Below are 13,683 nucleotides of genomic sequence, written 5' to 3' on the forward strand. Positions count from 1 at the left end.
TTCATTTAAACATTAAATAAACCCAATAGACTGATTTTGCTTCCAATAAGGATTAATTATATCTTAGCTGGGATCAAGTACAAGCTACTGTTTTATTAATACAGAGATAATGAAATCATTTTTAAAAATTTGGATTATTTGGATAAAATGGAGTCTATGACAGCCATTCCGCAATTCGGAGCTTTCTGGATATCTGGTTTCCAGATAAGTGATCCTATATCTGTACTAAAACAGCAAAAGGTCATGTCAAAATGCAAAGAGCATCTATGCAGATTTAAATGACCCCTTAGCTCTCATTCACAGCCAGAATCCAAGGGTGGTAATTCTTTAGATGTAGCTACTTCTAATAGCATTTCAGTAGGCTGGATCCCCAGCACAAGCAACAGTGTAAATTAAATTTGAAGTAAATGACAATTTTTAGCTTCTTTTTAGCACTTCGTCTGGTCTGAGATGGCGAAGTCAACTCTGGCGAAAGAGGTTATGTAAAGTAAAATCCGCACTTTAATGATTGTTCGACAGATCGAAAAGTCGCGAATCAACGCTAGCTATGATCCTGTGCGAATCAACGCTAGCTATGGTCCTGTTCACTAGCAAATTCTTATTTTTGTGTGAAATCAATTATATTGATTCACTTGTCATTTGTGTCACAAAATGAAGACCAATAAGTGTTACCAGTAGGGATGTCGCGGACTGTTCTGCGGCGAACTTGTTCGCGTGAACATCGGCTGTTCGCGTCCGCCGCAAGTTCGCGAACGTCGCGCGACGTTCGCCAATAGGCGTTCGCGTCAAAATCGTTCGACCATTCGACCATTCGACCGCTAAAATCGAACGATTTTCGTTCGATTCGAACGAAAATCGTTCGATCGAACGATTACAATCCTTCGATCGTTCGAATCGAACGATTTTCGGATGTTCGAAGTTCGCGAACTGTTTGCGAACTGTTCGCATTTTTTGCCGTTCACATTATCGGCGGTTCGCTACATCCCTAGTTACCAGTAGAATAACATAATGCTAACTGGACGTCAGCCTCCCCATGGCAATATTAGCATGTCATTAGACATGTTGCTGTGACGTTAAAACAAGTGAGAAAGTAACCAGCTGCATGAATGATGCAGTAAGCTACATTATGTTGAGAATAACAAAGGCAGTATTTATGGTTTGTTGTCCCAAAGGTGTGATCTGACAGTAAGAGCCCTACCATATGTATTAACTGGAAAGTGACAGTTGCTGTAGAAATAAGTATGGAAACAGCTGGGCCTTTCATTTGTAAGGTCAAAGTCTTATGTTAATCAAGTATTAGTTGGTAATAAGTTCATGTCACAGGATGGTTGTTGGATAATGCTAGTTTACATTTTACATTAAAGGAGAAAGGTTAAAACTAAGTAAGCTTTATGCGAAAGGCTATATAAATATACCAGTAAACCCTCAAGCAATGCTGCTCTGTCAAAAGAAACACAACATTTCTTTCCTTCTATTGTGTACACATGGACTTCTGTATAAGACTTCCTTCTTTCAGCTTAAAGGAAGAGTAACATCTAAAAATTAAGATTTTTCAACTTTGAATGGCTGCCCCCATGGCTACACAGCAGATTGATTATATAAACTATAGTAGTGTTTCTGAAGCAAACACACCAGTTTTACCAGTGCAGGGCAACAGTACATTATATTTTAATTATTTTAAAACACTTTCTTTTTTTGGTGTTAATGTTACTTTAAAAATCCAGGGCATTACCTTGAGCATGCTCTGATTGCTCCTCTCTCCATTCCCCCATCGCTTTTCCCTCCTACCTTCCACGCTGTTATCTGAGCCCAGAGCTATGAGGGAGCAGGGAGAAACTCAGGCAGGAAGTGATGTCACAGCAAGCTAATATGGCAGCTTTTGTCCTAAACAAACAAAGACAGAGAGCAAGCTTCTAGAGCTGTTTACATGGATATGGTAAAGCGTTCTACAGAATAAATATACCAGTCTAGCTTCCACTATGTGGCTAATCGATTGACAAACTGCCTCAGCAGCTTTCCTTCTCCTTTAAATAGGCTTTTGTTGCATGGATTTTGGATATATTTAGAGGCCCATTTATTAAAGGTCAAATTTTAGTAGTAGAGCTTTTTGAAACCAAGATTAAACGCTATTGGGGGAATGTAATAAAAGTTGCAAACAGCACAAATTTAGCACAAATAAGAATAAAAATCCACATTTCGCAATGTAATAATCTTTCTTAAACTGTTATTGCATTGCAAATTTTAATTGTGCATTGCCCACTTTTAAGAAGTGCTCGAAGGTGTCATAATCTTTTGGAGAAAACATAACTTTTTCAGTAAGAAGTTTTATTACATTCACTGCGCACTGGAGCAAACTATAAAATTTACTTCCACTGTTGAAAGTGGTTGCTAAACAATGTCCAGGTTCGCAAAAATCATATTACATTAGTGCAAAGGAAAACTTGTTTGCGCAAAAGCATAACTTTTCACATTGCAAATATGTTTTCCTTTACTGACTTTTATTTAAATAAATATTTAAGTTATTTTAATTTTCCTCAGTTGTTACACTTTTTTATATACTGTAACCCATCACAGTTCAGACAGATTTCCATTCTCAAATGGTGTACAAGCTGCACAATTCTCACATTATCAGGGACATGTAATTAGGGTAGAATTCTGAGAAATAAACTATTCTGGTTATTTATGCCTTTACACCAGTTAGTATATGAAACTTAAACTGTCCAATATGTATGTCCCTTTTGACAACTACCAAATATACTCTACATAAGAGTCCAAATAGTCAGAGTAGGAGTCTATATACTTTAGCAAACTTTACATTAAAAATAGGTACTAGGTGGTAGAACTGAACTTTGGTAAAGTCTGAACTTTGACTAGAAATTCACTTGAAATTTTATTGAAGGAGGAAGTCCAAAAGCTTACAGCCTCTATAATGGGGATTGAAATAGTAGAAGAGCCTCTTTGACCTAAGTAACATTCCACATGGGAATCTGCTGTGCATAGGAGTAGCCAGCGGCCAGGGCTGGTCCTATCAAATGTGGGGCCCAATTGGGACCATGTTGGCGGGGCCCCTAGACAAAGGGCTGGGCCGATTCAGCTTGGGAGCAGGCTTGGTTGGATTGGGGGCAGGCAGGGCCTATCAAGGTTGGAGGAAAACTGGGCCTATGAGAGTTGGGGGCAGGCTAGACCTATGGATTTGGGGATGGGCTGGACTCTCAAAGTTGGGGGCAGGCCAGGCAGCATCATGTGCTGAGGGAAATATTATCTGTGCTGCCCTGTGGTGCGGGGCCCTATTGGGCCCAATTGGTCCAATAGGCCTAAGGCCGGCCCTGCCAGCGGCGATTCTGTGGCTGCTGCCGCCTCTCTTGCTCTGTGCTCAAAAATTAGGGGGTGAAATGGGGGCAGCATCGCTAGTGCATTAACCTGGAAATTCAGCTCTTAAAGTTACAAGAGACAGCTTTTTTTACCACCCCTTGTAACTGACTGCTCACTGCTGCCTGAGCCAAGGCTCTCACTGCAGGAGCAGCCCTGGCAGTAGCAAATGATAAGATAGAGTAAGAGATAGTTAGGTTAGTAAGCACAGGCAGCCTTGGCCCCAGTGAGGGCAATAGTGGTGTTGTGACCCTATGGTGAAACCACCATGGTTTAGGTTAATCCAGTGAATCACAGATGCTGCATGGAGGGCAGTTGGAAGTTGTGCAGAATGCTTCAAACCAGTAGAGTTTGCAGGGGGAATTTTGCCTCTCTAGGGTGGCCCTTGCTTTCCACAGGCAGAATGATCTCTATAATGTGAAGATCTAGCTGATTCTGTACACAGTAAAAACCTGTGCATGACTTACTTATATGCATGTTTAACAGAAACGTAGAGCAGAGCAAAATCAAAGTATAGTAGCATGCAAGTAGTTAAAGGCTAATGAATGCTGATGCCTCAGACCTGATACAAAACATATTAGTCTGTGTTCTTGTTCTGTATCCTGTATGGTATTAGTTATGGGCTTTAGGGGACTTGCAGTCTTTTCAATAAAACATTATTTAACCAAATATAATCACTTGCAAGGTCTCTCTTCTGAGTGTTGCCAAGCCTCAAGTGTGCATACACTATTATTAAGCAATGCCAACTGTATACTTTAGGGAGCTCTCTGCAGCTCTCAAAGGCTAATAACTTTCCAGATCTCAATATGTTTTGCATTCTTCTGCCAAAGCCCTGTTGACAATCTAAGTATTACAGACTGGGGACTACAGTAGCTGACAATATATTGAATATTATTCTTAGTTGCCCCATTATAAATAAACACACATAAATATATATGTTCCTAGAATATTTGCATAAGAAAACAGGTATTGATGCTTCAAGGAGACTTTGCTTGGAAATAACTATTATAGGAGAAATTAAGAGCAAAGAACAAAGTATAGTAGCAAATCATTTTTAGTAAAAGGTGAACTATTTATGTTTCTACAAAGAAATACAATTCTGATTAGATGCTCTTAAAGCAATGAAACATGTCATCTTCCAAACAATAGCAATAATGTTGTGAACTGGAAAGATGACAGGAAAAATATTTGAAAAAGCAAAGAATCTATTGGACATGAGGCTTTCCTAATTTCCCCACGACAATTTGCAACCTGGTATACTGAGCTGGCAGTTCCTGACCCAAAATATTTAGAATTTAAATTGCACTTTCACCATTTGTTCTTTTACAAAAAGGAGAAAACATTTTGGCTCTCCTCCATTACATGAATGAATGTCTTTCTGAAACCACTTTTCGACAGTCTGTTGCTCTATAATAAAGTAACTGCATGATAGCTCACATTATCACAAAAGGAGCGATTATTCTTTAAAATCAGAATCCATAGTAAAAGTCATTAAGAGTCTTATGGGGGACATTTTCAGAAATTGAATTCTCATGAAGGAACCAATGCAGTGGCTTAATTTTCTCCATTTCACTAGCTCATCTGAAATAAAATGATGCAGGAAACCTTGTATTAGAAGGGCTGCATGCTTCCTTATTTTTAAGCTGTGAAATAAGTTTAACAGTCTAATTTTATTTTTGCTTGACTTACTGAGGGAATAGAAGGCTTATACACAGACAACTGGAAGAACAACTGGATGAAATTAAGTTATGGTGCATCTCTTGCCAAGCACTGACCATCTTGCTCTATTTTAACTGAATGAGCTACATGAAAATTATTAAAGCTAATGCGATTCCAATTTTTGAACAAGCTGAGGACCAAATAGATGTGCAGATGGTACGCTTCACTTAATCTAGAGGGGTAAATTTATCAAAGAGTGAAGTTCCGCCACTAGAGTGAAATTCCGCAGCTCTCCATTCATTTCTATGGGATTTTGAAGGGCGTATTTAACAATGGGTGAAAGTGAAATTTCACCCTTTGATAAATACACCTTTAAAAACCCCATAGAAATGAATGGGAAGTGGCGGAATTTCACTCTAGTGGCGGAACTTCACTATTAACTTCACTCTTTGATAAATATACCCCTAAGGCTCTCATGCAACCACAAAAGTGTTTGTCAAACCAAATCAGGTGAGGACCATGCACATGGTCTTCTAGATTTCCCAGTGGCAATTTTAATGCAATATGCAGTTGCTAAAGTTGCAGCTTTGCTGACATTCTGTTGACATTCTGCAGAATTTAATAGAAATGGGCAGAAGTTGAAAATGATTAATACTTCACAACTGTAGTCCTGTTGCACACAAGCCTACACACAAGAACAGAATACATCTTTCCCTCAAAAAAATCACCTCAGCCTTATTTTTTCAAATTAAAATATTTATTTTTATGAGCTGTGAAGCATTTGTAGAGAGCAATGATCTACTTTTCTAGTAAACAGTAACGAAAAAGAAAAAAAAAATAGAAATATTGGCGTTGTTGAGCAATGAATTTGAAAAGAGCATCCCTCGCACAAGGTCAACCTTGATTCATACCGCAAGAAACACAATATAAAGTATCATTTTCTGAATCCAGAAATGATTACTGAATGCTCATTTAGGATAATGTGAAGGAAAAAGGTGCTTTGTATAAGAAATTAGCTTTTTCATTTCTTGATCGCAAGGCCAGATATCCTGAAGGTGCTTCACAGGAATTTGATTGCTGCAAATTATAAGTTTAAAAATGTGTAAAATAATTTGAAGACCTACCTTACAGGTGAAATTGAGGAGTGAATCACAATAAGAGCACTTAAAGGTAAAAACAAAATACACACTGGTTTCAAGAAGTATCATGCAAGGTTACAGAGTAGGTTTTGTAACAGAGATAAAGCAGTGCTCAGAAATCAATCTACTGTTCTAATGCAAATAAAAAAAGCACCTTAAGATATGTTAAGGTCTAAAATGGGAAACTTTCGTGTCTGCAGATATTCTCTAGTAGAACGCAACAAAACAACAATGCAGAATGCAAATTTGTGTCCTTGTTTATGCACACATTTTTCAGTTTACAGCGTTTACTACTTTCTCCCATGTGTCAATCTGTACAAGTAAAAATTTGTAATTTTTTATCTTATCTCCAGCCAAGATCAGTTTGTGAAATATCAGCACATAAAATATTGTTAGCATCAACTGATTCACCATGTTAAATCACTGAAAGGATACTAATTGGTATTATTAACTTCTGTTTTTATTACCTCGAACCAGGTAAAATGTATATATACAAGGTATAAAATAAAATGTTTTGGTCTTTTGGTAAAATGTAAATCTTTTCAAAAACAGCCATGTTTCTCTAGATATAAACATAAACTGATGCTTGTATACTAACATTAGTCAGTATGATATAAATTGGTTTGCTAATACCTATTATAGGTGGATTTTATATTAAAGTTACTTTTTAAATGATGCAGAATATAAGTTGTAAGGGTAGCAAGACACTTTTCAGATTCCCATTGCCCTGTGTGCCTAATTCCTGGTGACTCCATCATAGTTCTTCTGAAGCACTCACCCTGCATGGTGTATTTCCTCTCAAATTGTTGAGCATGCAGTGGAGAGGGAACACCATAAAGATAAGACTATGTGTCCTTTTAGAATATCAACTGCATTTTATAAATTGGTAAATATCATACCCGAAAGTCAAAATCTCTTTGTAATTCTCGCATTGGTATTTCAACTAATGTTACCACAGCCCAATTAACAAACATCACCCTACTATTCCACCAAATGGCAATCCTTCTGATTCTGTTCTTTGTCCCTCGACCCTAGTTCCTTGTTCCCAAATCCAAGAACATTTCTCACCATCAACATGCACACTCTTTTCAACAACAGACCAGCATCTTTTTTGTTCTTACCGCAACATATCTGTACATTCCCTCTGCTGTCCAATCCAGTAACATTTCCCTTTAGTTTTGCATCACCTAAACCCAAAGAAATTTCCCTCTAGCTCTCACCAGATTTTTACCCACTGTATTCCACCATTCAACTCCTCAGCATATTGCACCCATGCTTCCTTCATCCAAATCCATAAATAGCTGCTTTGTAGAAGACATCACTTTTAGCTTGATGCCATACACATTTTTTTCATTCATTCCATCTCACAGCAGGACATGTCCCTTAGTTATTCCCCTCCATGATGATATACCTTCATATACCTTCCCATTCCTTTCCCAAACCTCATGCTTTGACCTGTTTGCCCACTGCTTCTCCAAATTGCCATTCTTTTGTGTGTAGCTTTTTTTTTAAGATTTTCTCTGCTAGTCACATGGTCCACACAACCAAGCACCAGACCTTGAACTGATATAATAATAATAATACTACATAACAATGCAATAATCATGCATATGAATGTTATTATTGTCAAATACAGCTGCAATAACATTATAAGATAACTGGGGCTGTAATGAAAGAAACTATTACTTTTTTTTGGAAAATATATAGTTCTAAGGGAGACAGTTCAGAGGCTTTTCCTTTTTGTGCTTTCCATTTAAACTCATTTTATTCAAAGCAAAATAAAGTTTCAAGTGACAAATAAAGCATTTTTATTGTATTGATGTACTGCTTTAATTTTATATTGTGTTTGGCTAAACTTGGTTAGCCACAAATCATATCTTACTATAATAGGTTTCTTATCTAGAGCATGACTTCATCACTGGAATGCTTATAACCATAAAGGCATTGTGACTTCACCTGAGATCCATTTCAGACTCATTTTAAGTGCTTTGCATTGTGGAACTAACAAGATAACAGTGATGTGCATCATGGCTTTAAAAGCAGGATAACATTGTTATCAGAAACCATTTTCTGAAACCTAAACATGGATTAGCCAATGAAATGCCCATTAGATGCCAAATGGTATTTGTAGATTTGTATCATCTGAATAGAATTAGACAGCTTCATTTTAATAAATCTTGTTTTTCTTAGTAATGTAATTAAATTGCAAAAGCTGTAGCTTACTGCTAATACTATGCACCCAACCAGCAATGAACAGAGTAGCTCATCCAACACACAGTATGTTCATTTTCTGCAATAATGCAAAAAGTCACTTACATAAACAGCCCCTATAGTAATACACTGACTATGCACAGAATAAAATTTCCAACCTCATTCTGTTCTAATATAGAAACACAGTATTTTATTTTCATCCATGCAACTTCAGTGATCAAAGGGCACCATGACCAAGAATTAATATTCATACTCAGACACAGGTTGGGCAAAGTAATTACAACAAAAGCAGATATACGTTTGTATATACTGTATATGTTTTTTGGTTCTACTTTGCATTTTTTCACTTGATTAAATGTATCTCATATAGACTTTTTACATTACAAATATATACTGTAAATGCAACTAATAAATAAGGAGACTAAGGCAGCAAAATGGTGCAGCTAAGGACCCATGCACACAGCAATTATGCCTAAATGGTCTGTGCAGGCTGTACTCTGTACTAGAGGTAAGTATAGAGCTCTGCTGTGTCTTGCAGGCCCCAGTACTCCCTAGTCTTGATGACACGTTAGTTAGAGAGGGTTCCAGGGGACACCATTGCGCCAACCATCTTCACCAACCAACTCTGAATGCAGTGATTCCAGATGCAACATTTGTTCTCCTATAATGAAGCAATGTCACCAGGCTTAAAATGCTCAAACACAGTCTCATTGGGAGGGGCGTGGCCTGACATGGTGGAAAGAGCACCTACTTCCTGAGAGCTCCATAGCACGGGTGCATTAAACCCCGACAAATAGCCTTCTCACCAGTCTGATTATTACGTTCGGGCTATAACAAGCCTGCAGGAGAACTTCAGCAGTGGAATGATGGGGAAGCGGAGACAGAAGGAACAGCGTGTGATAGCGTGTCCCCATTCCTTCTCAAGTCAGGCCTAGCCGAAAGAGGTGCTACATTCCAAATGGCACAGTTAGGAGAGATGCATGTGGTGCCCCATCCCCGCACTCCTCCCCAGCAGCTTCACAACACAATGTGGTCTCTCCCCATCAATCACCTACAGTTCAGTCTTCAGTCTCACCCCAGCAGGCACAATCACAGTCACCTCAGACCCTAGATCTCTCCCCACAAGCTCCAATGAAGTCTGATCTTGACTCTGAGCTGGTCACCACACAGACTCTTGTTGCACATCTGTCAACTCTACAAAACAATCTTACAACAGCCCTAACAAAAGTGGTAACAGAAGCAGTGGCATTAAGCCCATCTTCTTCTCTTTTTAAAGAGACAGTACTTCGACTATCGAATGGTCGAATAGTCAAACGATTTTTAGTTTGAAACGTTCGTTTCGAAGTCGTAGTCGAAAGTCGAAGTAGCCAATTTGATGTTCGAAGTAGCCAAAAACATACTTCGAAATTCGAAGTATTTTTCCTTCTAATCCTTCACTCGAGCTAAGTAAATGTGCCCCTTAGAGTCTCTCTACAATGAGAGCCCACCCGAGACTCTGCTTGATCAAAGTGTATGCACACGTAAACACTTTTGTGACCAAAAAGAAGCTGAAGTTGAAAAAGCGCTGATATGGACTAAACAAACCTATTATGAAAAGGTCAATAAGCAGCATTCCACCATTACCACATTCAAGAATGAATCTGGTGCATTGGTGTACAACTCTGATCACATAGCGGCTCAGTTCCATAAATATTATACCACCTTACAGTATATAATTTAAGACAGAACCAGCAACCAGAGTCTCCGCACACAACTTCTCTCCTGTCAGAATTTTTTCAACAAGCAAACATGCCTAAATTTCAAGAGAATGATCTAGAAACCCTTAATTCAGAAATTACACAAGAAGAGGTCTTGGCCACTCTTAAAGCCCTTCCCAACAATAAGGCCCCAGGCCCAGATGAACCTCCTTATCAATACTACAAACAATTATGTCTTACTTTAGTGCCCTATCTTACCAAACTGTATAATAACTGTCTCCAGGAAACCCAAATTCTGTCCATAGATCTTACCTCACATCTCACTCTAATTTCAAAAGATGGCAAAGATCCAACCATATGCACCAACTATAGGCCCATTGCTTTATTATATAAGGACCTGAAATTATTTTCAAAAATCCTAGCTAACCATTTAGCCACCCTTCTCACGATATTAATTTGCACAGATCAAATGGGTTTCATATTGGGTCACCAAGCCGGAGACAATACAAGGTGAGTAACCAATTTACTTGATATATTAAACAGACAGAAAAAACAAGCTTTGATACTAAGTTTAGATGTGGAGAAGGTGTTTGACTGCTTAGATTGGTCCTACCTATTCACCCTCTTACAGCACCTCAATCTAAATGGCCCCTACATTGAAGCCTTGCAAGCCCTTTACAATGACCCTACCACCTACCCAGCTATTCCAACAATCCCATCAAGATCTCAAATGGCACTAGGCAGGGTTGCCCCCTCTCCCTTCCTTTATGCCCTGAGCATAGAACCTTTAGCTGCCAACAAACACAATCATGCAGATATCAAGGGAGTAGAGGTGGAAAATAACAATCATAAAATTGCCCTCTTTGCTGATGATTTACTATTAACAATTACCAATCCTCAAGTTTCTCTTCCCTCCTTACATAAGCTCCTAGATACATATAGCATTCTTTCTGGATATAAAATTTATATCCAGAAGACAGAGGTGCTTCCTCTACATATTCCCCCTTCAACCCTGGATGCCCTATAGGCCACCTTCAGGTATAATTGGAAAAAGGATTTTATTACATATCACATGTTTTTTTAAATGTAATTCCCCCCTTGATACAGGAGTAAAAGCTTAAACTGCAGAAATGGACAGACTATTCCATATCTTAGCTGGGTAAAATAGCCTCCCTAAAAATGTCCATTCTCCCTAGGTTTCTATACCTCTTTGAGACTCTGCCTATTCCCATTCTCCCAGCAGTGCTAAAAGAAATTCAGATGTTATTCCATACTTTTATTTAAAAAAGAGACATAGAGTTGATGAGAAATCTCTTATGGCTCCAATTCAATTTGGGGGCATGGGGGTACCACAACTTAAACACTACTAATCTGTCAGATATTGGTGTCATCTGATATTATATGGGCAAACATTGAAACATACCAATTCCAACCATACCACCCTAACGCATGGATTTGGTCTGTCTTGCGACAAGACAAACCTAAAATACAGATGCTTAAGAAAACAGAACTCTGGTGGAAGTTAAGATTTAAATATACAGTAAATTAGCATCAAACCCATCTCTGTTAATATCACATCTGGGTAACCCTTGATTTCAGACAGAATTGCATACACAATACATGCAATGCTGGAGGGGTAATTCTTTTTTCACCCTGAGAGACATGACCAGCCAAACTAAGGGCATTTTCCCAACAAGAGAAAACCTGAATGATAAAATACCAGGTCTCTCTCTGCTATGGTACGAATACCTCCAACTGTAACACTACTATGCCCCTATATTAATATTAAATAGAGATGACTCACTTAACACTTTTGAGCGCCTGGCAAGTCACGGCCTCCCTCAGAAAGGCCTAATCTCTGCTATCTATAAGCTACTAGCTAACCCCTGCTTGGTAGTGGGAAATAAGCATAAATATATGCAAAAATGTGATAGTTACATAGAGAGAACAATAGATGAAAAAGAATGGAACGCTATATGGGACAACACTAAACGAGGGATCACATGTGTGCAACAGAAAAGTATATTTAAAATACTCATGTTCTGGTACCACATACCAATCAAGCTTCATAGACTGTTTCCGGAAACCCCTCCCCACTGTTGGAGAGGATGCAGGCACCGAGGAGATCTACCCCATATATTTTGGTCCTGTCCCCAAATACAACCATTCTGGGATGAAGTCATGAGCTTATTATGTCAGGCCATGCTCCAAACCCTAGATAAAGACATTCTTCATTAACTTTTGGGGAAACCCTATAAGGAACATGCACAAAAATTGATTAATCAGATACTCTCAGCTGCTCTCATCTCAATCGCTGTCAAGTGGAAGACACCCACTGTTCCTTCCCTGTCAGAATTGAAATAAAGGGTACAACAATGTGAAATGATATGACTATAACTGTTCTACAAAATATGGTCACCATGGGAATTATTCTCAAACCCGGGTCAGTCCCAAGCTTAATATATCAGCGGATAAACAGTAGCTGATGTTTTATGTTTTATCTTTTATAATCTTTTGAATGCTCATTTGTTAATTGCCAGATATATAATCTACTAGACATGTCATTAGATGTAAAAATAAGTGCTCTATATGTGCTTTCAAATACACACTTATATTGCCCAGAGAGCCTCAAGTAGTAACTCTTTTTTCTGACCATGTATTCCTTAAATTGCTCTATATGCAGTCCAATATATGTGTTACTGGACATACAGATAAGCAATCTATATTTACTTGTTACTAGACTTTGTGCTGAATATTAAGCTTTATAAGAAAGACTGTATAAGAAATGTTATCACGCTGTTTATTTTTCTTTTTTCTTTCGAAAAAATAAAAATGATAAGTTACAAAAAAAAAAACTTAATTGACACAGATATCAAGTTTAGTTTGTGTCAATATGGCAATACTTTCCTGACAGAAGAATGCCAGGAAATTTGTTAAATGGGAAAATATTGAACTGCTGGGAATTCTTAAAGGACATGTAACCCCGCCAAACACACAAAAAATATAATGACTGAACAGCCTTATCGGCAACTCCTGTTGTTAAAAGGTTAATAGTAAGGCTGCAGCATCCACTAAACCCTCTGGATTCATTCTCTTCCTTATAATGCACTTGTCCTCCTCCCTTGGAAATTTAGTATGGCGGTTGGCTACTGAGCATGCTCAGTTCTTCTAAACTCAAAATGCTAAACATGCCCTCAAGTGCTCAATCAAAGAAGGACTTTTTATTAAAGTAAGTTATGCCTGTGTAACCTGAATTCTTGATTGCAGGAACTTTATAATGTCGCTGATGATGTATCACAGGGAAAATGTCTGCCAGGTCCCATTTGTTTTAGGAAAATGTGATAGCCTGGTAAACAGAGTGAATATATGTAGTACAAATGATGAGCTTCTTTTTCAAGAATTGCTTTTACAGATTTTTCTAGGTCCTCCAAATACTGGCACTTTATGGATATCCTCATACAAATAATCATTTTGCAACATGTAATGATATTCTTAGTCAGTACCGGTATTGGGACCCATTATCCAGAAACCATTATCCAGAAAGCTCCAAATTACGGGATTGCCATCTCCCATAAACTCTATTTTAAACAAATAATTTATTTTTGAAC

The sequence above is a fragment of the Xenopus laevis genome, chromosome 4S (genome assembly GCF_017654675.1).
Source record: "Xenopus laevis strain J_2021 chromosome 4S, Xenopus_laevis_v10.1, whole genome shotgun sequence".
NCBI lineage: Eukaryota > Metazoa > Chordata > Amphibia > Anura > Pipidae > Xenopus > Xenopus laevis.